General features: G+C 42.9%; 1 protein-coding gene across 4 annotated transcripts in view; it reads left to right on the top strand.

The window, feature by feature from the left end:
- Positions 1-5274: 5274 nt before the first annotated feature.
- Positions 5275-19566, top strand: part of CHD6 (chromodomain helicase DNA binding protein 6) — a 209800-nt gene continuing 195508 nt past the window's right edge. For 3 of the 4 annotated variants that reach the window (XM_058685611.1, XM_058685610.1, XM_058685606.1), the window contains exon 1: positions 5275-5388. The gene's annotated coding sequence lies outside the window, so the exon portion shown is untranslated. The remainder of the gene's footprint in view (positions 5389-19566) is intronic. The other variant, XM_058685609.1, reaches the window with a different exon arrangement.

Raw genomic sequence — 19566 nt, 5'->3', positions numbered from 1 at the left:
TAAAAAAATAAAATAGGGTAAATAAATAAAATACCGTATATATTTTTTTGCAGCCCTATGTGACCATGTGACCAAGTTGTGGCCAATGAGATGTAAGCAGGAGTGTTGTGTAATTACCAGGAAGCCTGTTTAAGGGACATGACTGAGCTCCACTTTTCCCCTCTTGCCTTTCCTTTTTTCCTTCCAAGGAAATGTGGACTGGTGCTCCAGCAGACATCCTGGACCTTGGGAATGAAACTAAAGATGGTGGTGCAAAAATATTAAAGCTTCCCGTATTTCGGGCACCTGGGCGCCTTAGTGGGCCAGGTGAGCATCTGGCTTCAGCTCAGGTCATGATCTCGTGGTTTGCATGATCTCCCCCACATCAGGCTTGCTGCTGTCAGCATGGAGCCCACTTTGGATCCTCTGTCCCCTCTCTCTGCCTGTCCCCTGCTTGTGCTCTCTAAAAAATAAATGAACATTAAAAAAAAGTAAAGCTTCCCATATTGCTTTTATGCAGGACAAAAACTTTAATTTTATTATGCTTTTTTTCCTGGTATATGTAGCTAAATCTAATCCTAATACCAGTTTTAATAGGCATTAAATGAAAAGAGTGTTCTGTGTCAGATAATTTTGAAAATTATTAAAGTTTAACAGATTTCATTAATGCAAGACCTCTCAGAGTTTTTAATATGCTAATGAGTAACAGCAACCTCCAAGATGGGCTAGAGTATGCACAATTTCCCAAACCAACTTGACCCCAAAACCTCTTTTTATTGGATCATCTCATGGGATGAATGATCTAGGGGCAATGGGAAATGTTGCTTTAAAACATTTACATTTTTGCTCTTCCTTTCTAATTCATCCCCTTTCTAGGCTGAAAGATCTTTCTTAAACATAAATTTGATTATATCACATACCTGTTTAAAATCGTTGAATAATTCCTGTAGGATAAAGTTCAAACTCCTTTATGTAATGAATAAGACCGTTTGCGATCTGGCCCTTGCCTTCTCTCTAGGCTCACCCTAGCAATCTCCTTCTCAGATCATGAACCATTTGCACTGTTGAGAACTGTGCATGTTCTTCCCGGTCTCTTTGATTCTGTAGTGAGTAGAACACTTTCTACCTGCCATCTTGACTGGCATTCTACCTCTGATCCTTTAAGATCAGGCTGACATATTCACTCATTCACACCCATTCATGCTTTGAGCAATTCCTACTATGTATCAGGCAACACACTAGTACTTGGGTTACAAAAACAAATAAACATAATCCCTGCCCTGGAGGGACATCAAATCAAATCAAGTTAGACAAGTGCTGTATTAGTCAGAGTGTGCTAATGGCCGTAACAAACAATCCTCTCATTTCAGTGACTTGACATTAATAAAGTTTTATTTCTCACTCCTGGCACAGTCCAGTGCAAGTAAGCACAGGGGTTCTGCTCCATGAAGTCTGTCAGGGACCCAGGGTCATTCCATTGCCATTTTGGGGAGCCCCTAAGTCCTCCACTGGATATTTCTGTATCTGGCCAGCAGATGAGGAAAGGAAAAGAATTTGGAGGCTCACACAGGAGGTTTGGGGGGATGCCTAGGAGTGAGATATATCTGTCACTTCTGTCCAGATTCCATTAACCAGAACTTAGTCACATGAACCTACCTGATTATTGAGAAATGTAATTTTGCTATGAACCTAGGAGGAAAATGAAATGGGCTGGTGAAAATAGCCTTTTCTGTGACAGATATATAAATAAGAACAATAGCAAGGCTCATGGTCTAATGGAGGAAACAGACAAGTCAACAGAGGCAGATGGTTAAGAGAGAACATGTCAGGCAGGATGTAACCTGAAGTTACAGAAGTTCTAGAATTGCTGGAAGCCCTTCCTTGGCTCCCCTTCAGAGCCTCCTAAGGATTGCTCTTTTGGGGCCCTCTGTAAATATGGACCTACTAAGTGGCACAGAGAGTTGTACATCATTGTTGCCCCCTCTGTGACAGACCTCCAGGGCTAGTGCTAACCATCTCTTGTCCCGGCAGCTTCTGTGGTACCAGCTCTGCACGGGCTCCATTTGATTTTACACAGCTGTATCCTGATCAATCTTTGCCTCACAACCCTGCTGCAAGCCTCTTAACCCTGAGTTTTGGGACACGGCAAAGCCCCACTTGGCACCTTTGCATGAACAACTGGAGTGGATCTTTATCCAATGGGAGATGAGCTGGTGGATAAATTTCCTTCCTTTCCCTCTCCCATAAGCTATGCTACGACTCCTATTATGTGGCTTCTGAGAGGATAATCCCTTGAGCAGGAGCCATCAGTAATGTGTAGAGGCCAGATGAATAACCATCCTGGTATCAGCTCTTCTCCCTTCCCTACTTGCCTCCTTTTGCTTCCCACTTCTGCCCTATAGAATCAAGCTCTCTATCCTAGAAAACTCAGACTAAGACATGCCCATGAATGGGTGCAGCTAGAAGCCACCCAGAGGTCTCAGTCTCCCCTCCCATGCCTATCTGCAGGTCCCTGGATGCTGCAGAAGTGTTTTTTTGTTTGTTTTTTAAGATTTATTTATTTGAGGTGCCTGGGTGGTTCAGTCGGTTGGGTGTCCGACTTCAGCTCAGGTCATGATCTCACAGTTCATGAGTTCAGGCCCTGCATCGGGCTCTGTACTGACAGTTCAGACCCTGGATCCTGCTTCGGATTCTGTGTCTCCCTCTCTCCCCGCTCCCCCCCCACACTCTGTCTCTCTCTCTCTCTCAAAAATAAACATTAAAAAAAATTAAAAAAGATTTATTTATTTAAGTAATCTCTATACCCAACGTGAGGTTCTAACTCACACCCCCAAGATCAAGAGTTGCATGTTCTACCAACTGAACCAGCCAGGTGCCCTGCTGCAGAAGGGTTTTAAGGATCAGATTCCACTAACGCTGTTCAGTTCTGCAGACCTGACTCTATGAAGGTCAAGCCTGCTGCCTCTCCTGAGTGGAGCCTCCAGAACCTTCCTTTGCTTGTACCTGTACTATTCATTTGTGGATCAGTTGTGTGTGCCTATTGATTTCTTGTTTGGTAACATAACATTTGTATCTCTATGTTTGACTTCTTTTGTACTACAGACTTTTCTCAAGTTTAAGAACAGGAATTACTGTCTGACCGGTTTGCCTCTCGCCTCCCTCCTGCTCCAACACCTCTCATTGCTGTATTGTATGTGTCTTGCATATACATGCTGCTCCCTCTCTGCCTGGAGTTCCATCCCTCCCTTACCTCGTTTATGTTATTTCATCTTTTGTGAGCGAGGGGCATGATTTTGCAAAGGGAGGGCCACTTGATTCCCATGTAGGATTCACGGTCTGTCTCTGATATAATTCTCTTCCCAGCCCCTTTCTAGAAACTAAAGTGCACAGTCCTGAGCCCCTTGAGCATTCTTGAGAGTTTTAGACCCTTTGATCCTGTGTTGGACTAAAGAGGTTGTGCCTACTAATTACCTGGTCCTGCCTCAGCTTCTGCAGCAGCTTGTTCAGGAGAGCAAGCCCACTGTCCCTGTGAGGCAGGGGGAACGAGCAGCTGTCTACTCGCTTACCAAAAGCTTGACAGGTTGGAGACCCTCAGGATCAATGCGTAAATCTCCATCTTGATCCCTGCTAGATTATGAACTCCCTGAGGACAGGGATGTTGTCTGCCTTTGTGTCTAGGACAACACCTGGAACACAGTTAGTTGGTGCTTAATAAATATTTTTTTAAGGAAGGAATAAAGAGGAGGAAGGGAGGATCATGAGGCATCTTGGCCAGTCTTGAGTCAAATGAGAGAAATGTGCACAAGTGAGGTAGACAGGGGTCAGGGGGCTGCTATCTCTGTATTTCCAAACTGGAAAAACCTCTGGCGTCTGCCAAGAAGTCAAGAAGTGGTCCTCAGAAAGGAGTTAGGGTCATAGGATGAAAACCACAGGAACACTGAGGCTTCAAAGAAACTAAAAATATCCTCTCTCTGGGGGTGCGGTAAGGCTTGGCTGCATCATTACAGCTACTCCTGACAAAGTCAAGCCATGTTCATCTTAAATGTACCCAACAAACTGTTCTTGGAATCACCAGGACTCAGACCACTCCTACTTTGAGATAAAATGAGCCTCTACAGTCAGAATCCAACCTTTTATTTTTTTTAGTGGGTGCTAAGGAAACACCCATCAGGGGGCAGGCAGGGAGTGAGAGGGACAGGTGACTATCACTGGGTGGGAAGGAGGCCAGTAATGGAATTTAGCCAGGCAGGTGGATAACTCTCCCTCCCTCGCTCCATATATTTTCTTCACAGCATTTTCCACTACATGCCCCTGGTATTTATTTATTGTCTTCCTTTCCCCTTAGCATGCCTATTCCACAAGAGCCAGGCCTTTGTCCTATTGACCGCTGTATCCCCTGTCTTAGATCAATGCCTGGCATTTAGTGGATGTGCAAAAATTAGCTGCTAACGAATTAAAAAATATTAAACAATTAGTTGAATCTCTGCAATATGCTGGGCCCTGTCCTTGAGGATGCTACAAGGATAATGGGGGAAATAGGCCTGAACATAAATATACCATAGCTCAACACCTGATTTTTCGGAGGTATATCCAAGGCGCCTCAGGATCCCTGGGGATGAAAACTCCCGGGGAGTAGGGGGGCCTTAGGAAGAAGCCCGTCGTGTGCCAAGAATGCCAGGAGTCAGGCGGAGCGGCAGGAGATGCGGCTGGAGACACAGGATGGAGCTCCTTGACTCTTCGCTTGGTTTCTCGGAATCTTTTCCTGACCTGCGGGACCCTCGCCTCTCTTTGCTTCTGTCTGCGGGATCGCGGTCCAAGCGGAATCCCTCTCTGTCGCGGGACCCCAGCCACATCCTCTCCCACCGTGGGAGACGCCAGCCCAGCGTCTGTCAGCCCGCCAGCCAGCTACCTGTGAGACCTCCACCTGCGGGCAGAACCCCCTCCTCGCCCGCGAGCTCCAGGTTCCCGCCCCCTGCCTGCGGAGTGCCGCGTGCAGGACCCCGCCCCGCCCCCTCGGCCCGCAGGACCCCAGCCCCGCCCCGCCCCCGTGGCCCCGCCGCTCAGTCCCGGGGGGCGGGGCCGCGCGCAGCGGCGTCTCCAAGGCGGGGGGCGCGAGGCAGAGGGCGGGGCGGCCCCGGCGCCGGCCAATCATCGCCGCGATCACATCCATGCAAATACGAGCACAATGGAGCGAGCCCATCACTCGCCCCTGCAAGCAAGCTTGAAATGGGCTTCCGACTGAGCGGCAGCCAGGCTGACCAATGACTCTGTGTTTTGGGCCGGCGAAGCCCAATGGCGTGGCAGAGAAGGCGGGCCTGAGCTGGGTTAGGGTGTCCTTGCAGGGTGTCTGAGCTAAACTTCACCAAATAATAGCTGTTTGTATTTTGGCTGCTGCAGGAGCCATTTTAGGTAAGTTCTTCTCTTAACTTTTTATTTTCCTCCTCGGCCTTCGCTGGCCGGCCTTGTCCGCAGGTCCCTGGCCCCGCCCCGCTGGCCGGGCTAGGGTGCCCCTATGAATGGAGCCGGGATGAGGGGCTGCGGCGGCGCCGAGGCCCGGCCGGGGTCCGAGTGGGGCCGGCGGCGGGCGGCCTGGCGGAGGGGAGGCGGCGGCCTGAGGCCCGAGGAGAGGAGCCGGCCTCTGCCGCACGCCGCTCCCGCTCGCGCTCAGGCCGCGCTCGGGCCGGGCGGCGTCCTTGGGAGTGCGCCGCTGCGGGCGGCGCAGAGGGGAGGGGGTCCTGGCAGCCCCCGGCCCCGAGCCTGGCGGGCGGGGGCGGGGCGTGCGGAGGCCCCCCCCCGGGGCGGGCCGTGGAGGGACCCCCGGGCGGGCGGGCAGGGCAGCGCCGCGCGCGGCGGGGGTGACCGCTATTCCACTGCCGCCCCCGCGGAGAAGTTGCTCTATTGGCGTCCTGCGTCTGTTTGCAGGGGTGGAGGAGGGTGGGCTGGTGCCAGGCTGCTGCTCCGGGAGGGGGCGGGGGCCCCGGCGCGTCCTCGGAGCGCGCTCCCCCTCCGCCCCCTTCTTACGCACTAGCGCGCACTCGCCCCGAAAATTGGAACCCTGGAGGTGTCCAGCAACCCCGCAGCCAAGTTTTGTGCATTATTAGATTGCATGTTTGAGCTTTAAAAAAAAAAAAAAAAAAAAAAAAAAAAGAGGAATCTGTCCCCTTTAGGGTATTTCCTTCACTGTTGAGAAGTAACGGCGTCTTTTGCTCCCAAATTTCCAGAGACACGCTTGTCAGATGTGCAGAGGGTTGGCAGCTACTTGGTTTTTAAAAAGACTCTGTTAGGAAATCCCCTCACTAGTGAGATAATTGAAATTTGAGTTTGTTTTCAGCTTCAGTTTTATTTGATCCAATTAAAAATACATAAGCAGGCACTTATATTTGTGTACATAAAGTATTCCTAGTACCAGTTATGACTGATATGACTGTGGTTTCGGTAGTGTGGGATCTAATAAGGCAATATAATTCAATTTTCAACTTGTAGGCCCGTGTTCTCCAAATTAGGATTTATGGACCATTAGTAATCTGGCCGAGGTTTCCACTGAATCCTTGGCATCTCCAGGCATCCCTGGAACTGTTGTATGTACCTTCTTCCCCACCCCTTCAGAACTGCTTATTTCTGCTGTAACAGATCCATGAACAGAGAAGATACACATTTAAAAATTTTTGTAATTTTCAGAGTGTGTGCAATACTGCCCGAGATTCAGTTATTGTTTCTCAGATGGCGTATTGGAATACAATCCCATTAGGCCCCAAATTTCGGCATACTTTATGGGGCATGCTTGTGGTACTTAGAAAAGTCCTGGTAGGGACCACAGTACTGTGCTTTCAAGGCTGATTGTGAACTGTCTTTCTTACTGGAGATCTGTAGTTATTGACTGTGCATGGCATGGTAGTTTGTTGATAAGCTGAATTGGTAGATCAAGTTGACAACCTCCGGGAGATAGTTTTTGTGAACTTTGTGGCTCTAGGACAGTACAAAGAAGGTTTGAGATCTATGTATGAAAAATGATTAGGCGTGAATATTCAAGTAACATGGTTTATGCCAACCGGAACAGGTGGTTTCATATAAGCAATGCGTGACTGTAACCCAAGGCCTGGGAAAATGGGGAGTGGTAAAATGATTAATTTTGGACTTCTTTTTGTCCCAGGGCAGATCTACTTGATGAATTATGAAGGATTATTAAAACCCTTTTCTTCATTAATGGACTATTAAAAGTTAACCTTTACAATTTTTTTTTTTTTTCCTTTTTGCTAACTTTGGAATCTCCTTTATAGTAACTAGAATATGATACTGTTCTTGCTGTAGTCTGGTCATGGGCAAAATAAATCTCAGTCTCTTGTGAAGTTAGTTGTGTCTCATCGTGGTATCAGTCTGCCTGGAGTCACATCTTTTATCCTGCAGTTCTTTCTTGCCTTTTTATAGTTAGTTTTTCTGTTGTTAACAGCATGCATGGTTTTTCAGTGTGATCACTTATACCACAACTTTTTAATATTCTCTATTTTTATGATTATTTTTATAATTTATTGATATAGTTGGAAGTTCTCTGAACTCATCAGTGTGTTACTTTTTGCCAACTACACAAGAAGTTGAAAGACCAGTTTGGAGTGAAATGGGAGAGCCATAAGTAACACTACTGTATTTCTGGAAGATCGTTTAGCAGTTAGTTTTTTATATTTATGGATTTACTTTTCTTTTTTTTTTTAATTTATTTATTATTATTATTATTTTTTTAATTTTTTTTAACGTTTATTTCTTTTTGAGACAGAGAGAGACAGAGCATGAACAGGGGAGGGTCAGAGAGAGGGAGACACAGAATCTGAAACAGGCTCCAGGCTCTGAGCTGTCAGCACAGAGCCCGACGCGGGGCTCGAACCCACGGACTGCGAGATCATGACTGAGCTGAAGTCGGCCGCTTAACCCACTGAGCCACCCAGGCGCCCCTGGATTTACTTTTCTTATAACTATTTCAAATACCAAAGATCTCAAGCAGAATCCTGTCTCTTTAGAAACCAGATCTCATTTGTGATTTTTGCCATTATGTTACAGAAAACTTGTCAGAAACAATAGACGCTTGGACCACTGTGTCTTAGAGATCTCTTTGAGTTATAGAAGTTTCAAACAAGTGTTTCGGTTTTCTTGGAAACATGGCTTTGCCCCAAGCAGAGGTTGTGGTTATGTCTTCTTGTGTTAAACCATGAGGAAAAAGGTTTCCTCACTCTCAGGCTTGATTCTCACTGTAGGGGCCTATGTTTTTCAGCTTTCATGGAAAGACTTTGTATTGGTAATGGCTGAATGGAGTTGTATTGGTAATGGCTGGACCCTTTTGAACAGGTTAGAGGGTTCGAGGATTCTACCTGCAAAAAGATTTTTGGTATTTGACAATGACAATATCTAAGTCAACTGAGGAGACTGTGTTTTCACTCCCTTTTATCCCCCCCAGGATAACAAGGTTAGAAATAGTTTTATTTATTTAAAGATTTTATTTTATTTTTAAGATTTTTTTTTTTTAATGTTTATTTTTGAGAGAGAGAGAGCATAAGTGGAGGAGGGGCAGAGAGAGAGAGGGAGACAGAATCTGAAGCAGGCTTTGTGCTATTGGCATAAAGCCCTACTTGGGTCTCAAACCCACCAACTGTGAGATCATGACCTGAGCTGAAGTTGGACACTCAACTGACTGTGCCACCTAGGCACCCCTAAAGATTTGATTTGATTTAAAAAATGTTTTTAATGTTTATTTTTGAGAGAGACAGAGAACGGGGGAAGGACAGAGAGAGAGGGAGACACAGAATCCGCAACAAGCTCCAGGCTCTGAGCTGTCAGCAGAGAGGCCGATGCAGGACTCGAACTCACAAACCACAAGATTATGACCTGAAGCTGAAGTCGGATGCTTAACCAACCGAGCCACCCAGGTGCCCCAAGATTTTATTTTTTTAAAGTAATCTACATACCCAGAGTGGGGTTTGAACTCACAACCCTGAGATGAAGAGTCGCATGCCCTACCAATGGAGCCAACCAAGTACCCTGGAAATAGCTTTATTTTTAATAAATATTTAGTGTTTCACTTTATACTTCCATTCCTCATACAAAGCTTTAGTTTAATTCAGATGAAAAGCTGCAGTGAATTCCATGGAATTGCCTGCATTCCCCTGTACCAAGTTATTACATTGAAAACTCTTTGAAATAGATAAAATAATAGGTAGGGCTTAGCTATCTGTTTCCTAGAGAACAGGTTTGGTGTTTTGTGTTGTGTTTTTTTTGTTTTTTTTTTTTCTTTTTCCCCAATAGAACGTGACATACTTGTGAAGCGTGCAGGAAGCACTAACGTTTGAATACCTGGTGTGTGTTCAGCACTTAGCCAGGCACTGGGGCTGCAGAGATGAAAAAATGTCTCCATTTTCACGGCCATTCCATGAGGATGGACGGAAGCTCAGAAAGATGAAGTAACTTATGAAGCTAGTATATAAAGGCAATAAAACTAGTAAATGTTGGAGCCAGAATTTGAACCCAGATCATCTGGACTCAAAGCACATATTCTTTTCACCAACCAGCCTCTAAAGATTTCTTTAAAAGCTGGAATGTGCTGTCATGTTTTAGTGGTATGGGGCTAAGTCAACTAACAAGTTGTTCTATGCGCTCACTCATTTTTACTACTTCATTTCAAGAATGTGTCACTGAAAAAGCAAATTAGAATACAGTAAGGGTACCCTTTACCGTCCTTGTCTCCAAAGTGTAGGTGAGGTCCTTGTAGGGCACTTAAGAGTTCACCCTAGCCTGGTACTAATAACCATGAAGTGCAGAGGGAGAATGCAGTCACTTTTTCCTTGCCAAAATGTTCTTTTCTTTAGTTCATTTTGTGGAGGCGTTGATACCCTCTTGAGAAATTCTGTTACTTCCATAAAAGTCCTGAAGGTAGTAAAATCGAGTTATTTTAAAATATCCATCCCTGTTCCCATTTCTGAACTGAATTATTTGCATAAAATCCAGAGAAAAGCATTTCTTTTTGCTTGTAGTACCCCTATTAGTTGGTTTTTATAGTTTGTAATAGTGATTCTTTACATACTCATGTACTTACTTTTTATGTCGTTTGCCGTCGAGACTTTTAGAATCTTTGGTAATGTATATGACATAAATAGTTCCTGTTTTGAGGAATCATTTTTTTCAGTTGATGTACCTTTTCTTTCTATAGTCATAACGAAGGACTTAAATTTTTAGCAAGGAAAAAACCATGATATTTCAATAGATTGCCATGATGCTTTTATCCGCTAGTTATTTCAGAACTTAACCTACTAAGATAGTATATGAAAATTTCAGGAAAATTAGGAAGTAGAATTTTAAGATAACTTCAGGACATGAATTGAAACAAGTTGGATTCGAATTTTCTAAATAAGTAAAGGGAGATTTCTCTTTTTCTACTCCTTTGTTAATTAAAGATTTTTGTAGGGAGTATTCACTGATCTTTTTTATGGATTAAATATATTATTTTATCAGTAAATTTGAAATATATTTAAAAATTTGTTCTACATTATGTGACCAAAGTATTTTATTTTTGGAATCTTTCTCTCTCTATATATATATTTTAGATTTTTCTTTATTTTGAGAGAGAGAGAGAGAGAGAGAGTGAGGAAGGAAGGGGCAGAGAGAGAATCCCAAGCAGCCTCCATGCTGCCAGTGCAGAGCCGGATGTGGGGCTCGAACTTACGAGCCATGAGGTCATGACCTGAGCTGAAACCAAGAGTCGGACACTTAACCGACTGAGCCACCCAGGTGCTCAGAAATCTCTGTATTTTTTAATTGTAAGATTGTTTTTACATAAAAGGTCAGGCTTCAGGTTAAAAGAAGGTCTAATTACCGTGGAAACCTTGGTCTTTAGTTCCTACCTGTTTAGGTTGAGGCTTTTTATCCTGGGATTCATGGACCCCTAGAGACTCTTTGGTCTGTGAACTCTCCAAAATAGTATGCAAAATTTTGTTTGTGTGTGCACTTTTTTTTTTTTTTAATTTTTTTTTTCAACGTTTTTTATTTATTTTTGGGACAGAGAGAGACAGAGCATGAACGGGGGAGGGGCAGAGAGAGAGGGAGACACAGAATCGGAAACAGGCTCCAGGCTCCGAGCCATCAGCCCAGAGCCTGACGCGGGGCTCGAACTCACGGACTGCGAGATCGTGACCTGGCTGAAGTCGGACGCTTAACCGACTGCGCCACCCAGGCGCCCCGTGTGTGCACTTTTATGGGCAGTGAATCCATTCCTTTCATAATTCTTGAAGGCATCTGTGACTCCCACCTTCCCTTCCTGTACCCCCATGTTTTCCCATCCCCCCCTTTTCCCCTCTGTCTCTTCCTATCCACATGCAAAAACAATATTAAGGATCATTGATTTAGGTCATTTCAAAACTAGTTGTTTTGTATGAGCAAAATCTTTTCCAGGAGGCTGACTTTGTTGGGCTTTTTTTGCCCTTCAGGAGGTATTGCGATTTCAGTCTGAATTAGTTGGCTTGGGCTTGGTGAAGTACTTCTGAATCACTCCGGGCAGCATCCAGGCAAAGGTTATCCCTGGAATTCTTCCCTGCCTTATTTTTATACTTGGGAAGCTGTTCCACACCCTTTCCCCTGCAGCCTGATAAAAGAGTAAAGGTTCAAGCAGGAGGCGTGAGGGCAATTGCAAAACAGTCTTAGAGGGTCCTTGGCCTCTCTGCTGGCAGCCATGTGCCTCTTCAGATGGGACTGGAGGGGTGGCCATGGCAAAAGCTCCTGACATTTTCTTGCTTTGAATACTACTTACTCATTCAGTTACTGCTTCATTCAATATGTTAGGAGGAAAAATGGGTTAAGAGGAACAATTAAAAAATAACCCCTCCGTTTTCATATTCCCCAGACTTGGTATGTGATACCTTGCAACTTTTCTGTCAATGTTGTTAATTTCAAGTGGAATTTTTCTTAATTTCTGGTTGAACATGTGAGCTTATTTTGCAGATAACATGCATATATGTTGAGTTCTGTTAAACCAGATGTTACTATAGGCAAGAGGATGAAATGTTAAAATTCTCAGAGCCTTATTTTATAATTTGCTTAAGAAAAAATGAAGCAAATTGGTAAAACAATATTTAGAGCGACAACAAAATTCTAAAAGTAGTCTCTAGGAAATGGCCAAACTTGAGAAATTCTGGAAGTTTTCTTAGAGAAGTTCATTTGTTGGGCCAGACCAGAAGTTGACTAGAAGAAAAATCCATTTCTTTGGTTTGATATATATATATTGAGGAAAACACCTTAAGCTTGAGGCAGTTCCGTGAAGGGCATTGACTCCTGTGAGGGGATTCTGTTTGATTTGTTCCTTCCCTAAGTGTACATGAGTAAAGAAGTTGGCTTGGACTATTTACTTTGGGTTCAAGGAAACCATCAGTATTCTAAGAAATTCTTTGAAGGGTGCCTGGGTGGCTCATTTGCTCATTTGCTTAAGCGTTCGACTCTTGATTTTGGCTCAGGTCATGACCTCAGCGTTTGTGGGTTTGAGCCCCACATAAGGCTCTGCGCTGACAGTGCAGAGTCTGCTTGGGATTCTCTCTCTCCCTCTGCCCTTCCCCCTCTCAAAATAAATAAACTTAAAAAAAATTCTTTGAAAGGTTATGTCCAGTAAGCTAGGTCCAAATCATAGATTTTATTTACTGAAAGAAGTTTTAAATAATTTAACACAAAGACTTTATTAATGTTCATTTGTATATTTCGGCCTAAACGACTCTTTTAAAGGTAGCAGTCTAAATTCAACTGTAGGTTAGCCTGAAGAAGTCAAGGCATCATCCTTATTGACCATGTGGCAGAATCAGATCACATTATAAACAGTAACACCATCAGATTGCTTTTTTTTTTTAAGTTTATTTATTTTGTGGGGCGCCTGGGTGGCTCGGTCGGTTAACCGTCCGACTTCGGCTCAGGTCATGATCTCACAGTCCGTGGGTTCGAGCCCCGCGTCGGGCTCTGTGCTGACAGCTCAGAGCCTGGAGCCTGTTTCAGATTCTGTGTCTCCCTCTCTCTGACCCTCCCCTGTTCATGCTCTCTCTCTGTCTCAAAAATAAATAAACGTTAAAAAAAAAAAATTAAAAAAAAATAAAGTTTATTTATTTTGCAAGAGAGAAAAATAGAGTATGTGAGTGGGGGAGGGGCAGAGAGGGAGGGAGAGAGAATCCTGAGCAGGCTCAGAGCTGTCAGTGAAGAACCTGTTGTGGGTCTTTGACCCATGAACCCTGAGATCATGACCTAAGCCGAAATCAAGAGTTGTACCCTTTTTTTTTTTTAATTTTTTTTTCAACGTTTTTTATTTATTTTTGGGACAGAGAGAGACAGAGCGTGAACGGGGGAGGGGCAGAGAGAGAGGGAGACACAGAATCGGAAACAGGCTTCAGGCTCCGAGCCATCAGCCCAGAGCCTGATGCGGGGCTCGAACTCACGGACCGCGAGATCGTGACCTGGCTGAAGTCGGCCGCTTAACCGACTGCGCCACCCAGGCGCCCCAAGAGTTGTACCCTTAACCTACTGCGCCACACAGGTGCCCCAGATTGCTTCTCTTACTTAGCCCTTTATAGCATTGTTTTTAAGGGACTCGATATTCTGCTTAATAGAATTAGCATTTTTACCTTGAGTTGTAAAACTATGGTGAGGAAATAATAGAGGATATGAAAGAGATCATTAATGACCAGCTCCCAAAAGATAATTGTAAAAATGTGAAATAAGTTCTTTTAGATCAGAGCTAGATCTAGATCTAGATCAGTGTTAGTCCACAGATCTGTGCAGGTCTATGGGTTGTTTGTTACCTGACTGCGACCAGGTTAAGTACAGAACTTGAAGCATTTAGATGTTTTTACAGCATTTTTTAGAAAAATGATTTGTCTGTTGAGTCTGATAATAAAAAAATGTAAGTTTATAGTAGTCTTTGTTTAAAAAAATTTTTTTCCTGATAATTCATTTTTCTGGTGTTTTATAAAAGAATTAAGTCTATGATAAATTGGGAAAAAACAAAAAGTTCTTAACCATAGGGAGCAGTACTCAAGGTGATAGGTAACATGACCATTCTCTTGCAGCTTGTTTAGAAATGGCCCACATTTTGGGGCCACTTACCAGACTGAAATAAACTACCTGGGGTAGGGACCAAGTAATCTTTGTTTTAACGAGCTGTACTAATGATTTTGGGGCACATTTAAATCTAAGAAACTTTGTTGTAAAATTAAAAAAAAAGAAACTTTGTGCTAAATCAGCACTGTCCAGTATAAGTTTGTGCTATGATGAAAAATGTCTTATATATGTGAGACCCACTCTTCACGTGGCTTTTGAGCCCTTAAAAGGTGGCTAGTATGACTGAGGCATAGAATTTTACATTTTATTTAATATTAGTTAATTTAAATAGCCACATACGGCTAGTGGCACTGGCATTTGACAGCACAGGTTTAGATCCTTTAGAGTCCCCCAGTCTTGGGGGGGGGGGGCAGAAGTGGATTTTTTCCATTCCTTTAGAAATTAGAATATAGGACAAGACTATCCTTTAGACTTCAAATGAGACTAAGCCAATCATATAATAAAAGTTGGCACTGTTTGCCCATTTATATTTACCTCTTTTTATCTAAAAGTTGACTTGATGTTAAGAAAATAGTAGGGTCAGAAAATAAATTTAGATCCATGTCACAAAGGTTTTGAAAACAGCAGGGTAGCTGTTTTAGTGAGGCCTTGTGATCCTTCATGGCTGTGACTAACATGCACAATGTCTTGCAATATGACTTCTTAGGCTTTTTTCTTTCATATAAAGATTTAAGCTTTTAAGTGCAACATTGCAGTTTTCTAGTTCTCATTATAAAGCACCAGTTATGGAGAGTTCTCATTACGTTAGACTAGTTAATGGAGATTTTTTTTTTTCGTATGGAGAGTATTTTTGGTTACTTAGAGGATAGTTTTTCATTTTATAAAGGTAATCTTTGTTTTTAATAATACCCACCAAGGATCCTTTGAAAGGTTGAACCTTATACTCTGTCCCCTTCCAATACATTTAAAAATTGATTGGTAAAACATTTCCTTTACTCATACAGAGTTGTATATGCTTTTCTGCCTCTTTCTCCATCTACTTGTACTTCATATTTAAACTCCTAAAAGTCAAGGATAGCATTGACTCTAATATATTGATCAGTATCCGTTGCAGTATTGGAGATTGTTTTCTGATTGACAAGTGGAAGGAAACGTAGCTGTAAAAGTAAATGAAGATGCACATGTAGAATCATAGCTTTTTGAAATGCTGTCCACACACAGTGAGTCTTTTCTAATAGGACCATAATTTTATTAAATATATTTGCCAGGTTTTAGGTTTTCAGGCAGGAGATTGTTAGTCATATAGGCAATGACTTTTGAAGCATAAAAGACAGTAAAGGGTATTCCATGTTGTTGATACACTCAGAGTGTTGATACACTTAGAGTGGGTGGGTTCCTTAAAGATCGTGGATAGGGCTGCAGGAATCACAAAATTGTCAATGCAACAGTGTCAGTTACTTTGTTTATGGCATGAATTAATGTTGTGTTATCTTCCATTGGTGTTCATTAAAAGGCACCATTTCCCATTTTGTTGTAGGGATGGTCTTATATTCTCAGCGAGTGAAGATGTCCTGGTAGGTTGTCTCGGCAGGGGCTTCTGTGTAGCTGAAAATGACACGAGTATCGCTGATTGGTGTGGCTCAACATTTTGTAACATGGTGCTTTGGGCAATTTTGTCTGACTTTCTCCAAAGAGTTTCAAGTTCTTAATCTCTAGGTATATATTTGGACTGCTGCTTTGGAATTGAAAAACCCAGTCTGTTGGTACTGAGATCTGATAGTTGACAGATCTTAAGTTTAAAATGTTCGCAGGTTCTTTGCTTCCAGTTTGTTTCCATCCCTGTCACTGGTTCCTAGAGCTGTGACTGGAATGTGGTATGACATGTTACTAAAAGACTGATTTCATAAGCCATGGACAAATACCAGTCTCCTTATTTACACATACTAGTCGTACTCTGCCCACCCTTTTCCACTCTAGCGCAGCACTTCATGCTAGTAGGGCTCTCCCTGGGTGCTCTGACTTGCCCCTGTGCTCACTCTTGAACTAAGCTTTGTTGCTACCATCAGAGCTGTGCTTGTGGAGTTATTTCTAGTTTAAGCTTTATGCATTATCAGGTCTTACATAATTCAGCATCTCAACTAGATTCCTCTAAACCAAAGCCTCTTTCTGGCTTCTCAGGATTGCGGGAGAGTAGTTTTGGAAGGGAGTTTAGAGGCCATCTAGTTCAATTTCATCATCTTATGGATGACAGAATGGACTTCTAGTCATATAAGTATTTTGTGGGGCCATAGAGCTGGTCTACGGCCAAGTCAGGCTTAGAATTCAATTCTCATTTTACTAAATAGGACTCTTTCCCTGACTCTGATGGTGAAGGTCCTGAAACCCCCTGTGGGAGAATTACCTTAAGAATTTATGGGGATAATATGGGGAAGTTGGGTTCTGAGATTAGAAGTGAATTTGTGAAAGGCTGAATAATTTTTTTTAATGTTCTCAAATAAAACAAAGATATCAATGAAACTTTACATGTCTTAAATGAGTAGGAATGAGTGGTACTATTTTGGTAACTCTTGTTTACTATGTCTTATTTACTAGAAACATTTTGGCATGTCCTTTCCTTTTATATCATGGTAAAAGGCTTGTGGTACTATTTTGGTAACTCTTGTTTACTACTTTTTATTTACTAGAAACTTTTTGGCATATTCCTCCATGATATCATTGTGAAATCCTTTGTAAATTTACCTTTGCTTTATTGCAAATAATGTGAATGATCGTTTTTTTCCCCCACATCTGCATATGCATTCAGCTTTTTAATTTAGGATTATTACAATAGGTTTTTCCCAGACCCCTTAATTATTGTGATAATCATAGCAGCTGCCAATCACTGAACGCTTACTGTATGCCAGGTATGGTGCTAGGCTCTTGTGTGGTGTGGTTCTTAGGGCTGTTCACTGATACCCTATTTTTGTTTTTCTTTTGGGTACCTGGTAGAATAGTACTTCTCCATCACCTTGAAGTTGAACATGGCTCTGTGACTTGCTTTGGATATTGAAAGTTGAGTACAAGTGATGTGAGACACTTCTAGGCAAATACCTCTTTTTTTCTGAAAGAAATCTTCAGTGGTTATGTAGTGTAAACAATAAGCCTATGCTTTAAACCACTGAGTTATTTATTTATTAAAAAAATTTTTTTTAACATTTATTTATTTTTGAGAGACAGAGACAGAGCGTGAGCGGGGGAGGGGAGGGAGAAGGAAACAGAATCTGAAGCAGGCTCCAGGCTTTGAGCTGTCAGCACAGAGCCCGACACGGGGCTTGAACCCACGGACTGTGAGATTATGACCTGAGCTGAAGTCGGACGCTTAACCAACTGAGCCACCCAGACGCCCCTAAACCACTGAATTTTTTTAAATTTTCTTTTTTGTTTTTTAAAATTTACATCCGAATTAGTTAGCATATAGTGCAAAAATGATTTCAGAAGTAGATTCCTTAGTGCCCCTTACCCATTTAGTCCATCCCCCCTTCCACAGCCCCTCCAGTAACCCTCAGTTTGTTCTCCATATTTATTAGTCTCTTCTTTTTTTAAAAAAAATTTTTTTTAACGTTTATTTATTTTTGAGACAGAGACAGAGCGTGAACGGGGGAGGGGCAGAGAGAGAGGGAGACACAGAATCGGAAGCAGGCTCCAGGCTCTGAGCCATCAGCCCAGAGCCCGATGCGGGGCTCGAAATCATGGACCACGAGATTGTGACCTGAGCCGAAGTCGGACGCTTAACCGACTGAGCCACTCAGGCGCCCCTATGAGTCTCTTCTGTTTTGTCCCCCTCCCTGTTTTTATATTATTTTTGTTTCCCTTCCCTTATGTTCATCTGTTTTGTCTCTTAATGTCCTCATATGCATGAAGTCGTATGGTATTTGTCTTTCTCTGACTAATTTCACTCAGCATAATACCCTCCAGTTCCATCCATGTAGTTGCAAATGGCAAGATTTCATTCTTTTTGATTGCCAAGTAACACTCCATTGTATATATATACCACATCTTCTTTATCCAATCATCCATCGATGGACATTTAGGCTCTTTCCATACTTTGGCTGCTGTTGATAGTGCTGCTATATACATGGGGGTGCGTGTGTCCCTTTGAAACAGTACACACACCTGTATCCCTTGGATAAATACCTAGTAGTGCAATTGCTGGGTCATAGGGTAGTTCTATTTTAAGTCTTTTTGAGGAACCTCCATTCTGTTTTCCATAGTGGCTGCACCAGCTTGCATTCCCATAAGCCACTGAAGTTTTTATTTAAAAAAAAATTTTTTTTTTCAACGTTTTTTATTTATTTTTGGGACAGAGAGAGAGACAGAGCATGAACGGGGGAGGGGCAGAGAGAGAGGGAGACACAGAAACAGGCTCCAGGCTCCGAGCCATCAGCCCAGAGCCTGACGCGGGGCTCGAACTCACGGACCGCGAGATCGTGACCTGGCTGAAGTCGGACGCTTAACCGACTGCGCCACCCAGGCGCCCCATCCACTGAAGTTTTTAAATGGAGTTTTAATTGCAGCATAAATCAAGCTCATCCTGAATAATGTAAATATACACGTATTATCATCATTGATCTTCATGGCTGAGTACTGATATCGGCCCATTTTACAGTTGAGGAAATGGAGACAAAGGAATTCAGTTTACCTGTGTGGCAGAACTAGTGGCCCAGGCACTTTGAGCCCTTCATTCTTAAGCACTGTTGTTTGCTGCCGTTGATTATGCTATACCAACTCAGTACCCACTATTGTGTATAGAATATGGGTTCCGCCCATGATAATGTCCTGCCAGAGCTTATGTTTACTTCTCTGTTCCATCCCTTCTTACAGATACTCCTGAAGTTCCAGGTCCAAGGGTCTCTTACCAGGATTTACTTTTCTCAGTGTTGCACTACAGAAACCTCCATTCCTTTTCTGTTGTCTGTTATCTACTTTTACTGCCTTCTGGGATTCCATCTTTTGTGTGTTTGAATCCTTGCTCTGCCACTCACTGGCTGTGTGAACCTCCCTGTTCCTCAGTTTCCACATCTGTACAATACATATCTCATTTCATTGTTTTGAGGATTGAGTTCATTTACGTAAAGGCTTGGAACAATGCCTGGCACATGTAAGCATAAGTGTTGGATATTATAGTTTCAAAGGATCAGGTATCGCAGGGCCCAGATGAATGGAGATAAGACATTACTGATCTTAATCTTTCTGATATTTAGATATTAAAGGCTTTATGCCACATTTAATTTAATTTTTCCTTTTATTTAACAGGAGTTGCTGAACAGCTCTACATGGCACTATGCTCTGGGGGGTGGGGTGGGGAATGACCTAGAGCTTACCCTCAAAGAATTTATAGTATAAAGGGGAGCCAAGATATACATAAATACCTGTACGCTGATACTTGTGCTACTGCAAGGTAGCCCATAAAAAGTATCCTTTGGGAGTTCAGAAAAGGGGGAAGTGAGGAATCAGAGAAGACTTTGAGTCGGAGCTTTTATTAGT

Source organism: Neofelis nebulosa, chromosome 9 (genome assembly GCF_028018385.1).
Source record: "Neofelis nebulosa isolate mNeoNeb1 chromosome 9, mNeoNeb1.pri, whole genome shotgun sequence".
NCBI classification, from domain to species: domain Eukaryota; kingdom Metazoa; phylum Chordata; class Mammalia; order Carnivora; family Felidae; genus Neofelis; species Neofelis nebulosa.
Note: the sequence above shows the minus strand (reverse complement) of the source record. Positions and strands in the feature narration are given on the sequence as shown.